General features: G+C 49.7%; 1 pseudogene; it reads right to left on the bottom strand.

Moving 5' to 3' along the window:
• Positions 1 to 397: 397 nt before the first annotated feature.
• On the bottom strand, positions 398 to 869 carry LOC142461707 (small ribosomal subunit protein eS25 pseudogene; annotated as a pseudogene).
• Positions 870 to 1,645: the final 776 nt, after the last annotated feature.

Here is a 1,645-nt window from a genome sequence, read left to right as displayed (position 1 = left end):
ACAAACAAATTCACTGTCCTGGAGGCACTGCTGACTCAGCCATCCCCTGTGGATCTCTGAGACGGGAACTGTTTATGGGAGCAGAAAGCCCAGTCCTTCTCCCTCAGAGCTGCTGGCGGTTTCGAACTACTAGGAATGAGTTACTTCAATGTCTGGCCAATATGGCCCAAGAATGATGTTGTAAGTATCCAAATGGCCCGTGGCAGGGAAAAGGTTTCCCACCCCTGAAATAATCGATGGTCCAAATTAGCACACTTTTTAAGTGACAGGGGGAGTAACAGACAATTATGCCAGAACAGCAGGTAGCAATTAGCCCGCCCTGCCAGGCATCCATCCTGACTTATAGGACACGGTAGACCTGCCCACTGAGTCTCCAATCTTTTTTTTTTTTGAGCTAATAAAATTTTATTGTTCAAAATGTACAGTTGGTTGGACCTGCTCACGCATCTTCACCGGCTGCTGGGGCATCTCCACCCTTGGTGTTCCTGGTGTAAGTGACTTGAGCTCTGGGCTTGGAAACCAGCTTGATAAGTCCTTTACTCAGCAGCTCCTGGAGGGCGGCCCTGGCCAGGAACCGTGAATCCTCAGTCTCTCTGAGACGACAGCTGGGGTGATCAGCTTATAGTTGGGAACTTCTTTACAGAGCTTGTCATAGGTGGCTTTGTCAAACAAGACCAGGTTATTGAGCTTGTCCCGAACTTTGCCTTTGGACCACTTCTTTTTGGCCTTGCCCCCAGACTTGTTCACTGGGTCTTTGTCCTTCTTGGCCGACTTCCTGGCATCCTTCTTCTTCTTGTCGTCCTTGGGCGGCATCACGAAGCTCGAGAGCAGCTACCACCGCGGCAGCCTCGCTAAGATGTTGGACAAAAAGGAAGTGAGTCTCCAATCTTTACGGAAGTAGACAGCCTCATCTTTCTCCCAGGGAGGCTGGCTGTTGGATTCAAACCACTGAACTTGTGGTTAGCCCCTATGACACCAGGGGCATGTAGCCCACTGTGACACCAGGCTCCTGTTCCAACTCAGAGTGACCCCCATGGGACAGAGTCGAACTGCCCCAGAGAGTTTGGGAACAGCCAGCCAGAGGTGTCTTCCACAGACCACTGGGTGGATTGAACCATTAACCTTTCAGTTAGTAGCCCAGTACCACCAGGTCAATTCCAGGAAAAATAGGAGCACAGTCCCCTAGTTAGCACCAACCACAGTTTTAATGTCCTAAAAGTTTAACGCACATAGAATCATCAACCAAGCCCTGTGCTGTTCCCAGGGAAGGTCTCTAAGGTTGGAAGGTGGCTTTCTCAAAATCAGACAGCAAGTTACTGGACTAGAATAAGAATTTCCTGCTCCCAGCTCAGTGTTTTGCTAATGTGCCACATATTTGTATAGTTTTATTCCATTCAAAACTTGGTCTTACTCCACAGCACACACCCTCCAGGAACATAAACTAAGGTGGTAGCAATAATGACAAATAGTATTTTCCTGATTCCTTTCACACCTGAGGTTTCAGAAACTGGAGTCCCACTGTAATTTCCCATGAGCCCCACTCAGGGTAGGCCCCCAGCCTCTTGGCCCCCATTCTCTTAGCCTCTAGGGTTCTTGGGCTTCTGGCCTCCTGTGATCCCCCCCCCCACACCCCCAAGTTCTGCAC

This window comes from Tenrec ecaudatus, chromosome 11 (genome assembly GCF_050624435.1).
Source record: "Tenrec ecaudatus isolate mTenEca1 chromosome 11, mTenEca1.hap1, whole genome shotgun sequence".
Classification (NCBI taxonomy): domain Eukaryota; kingdom Metazoa; phylum Chordata; class Mammalia; order Afrosoricida; family Tenrecidae; genus Tenrec; species Tenrec ecaudatus.
The sequence above is the reverse complement of the archived record's forward strand: the minus strand, read 5'-3'. Positions and strand labels throughout refer to the sequence as shown.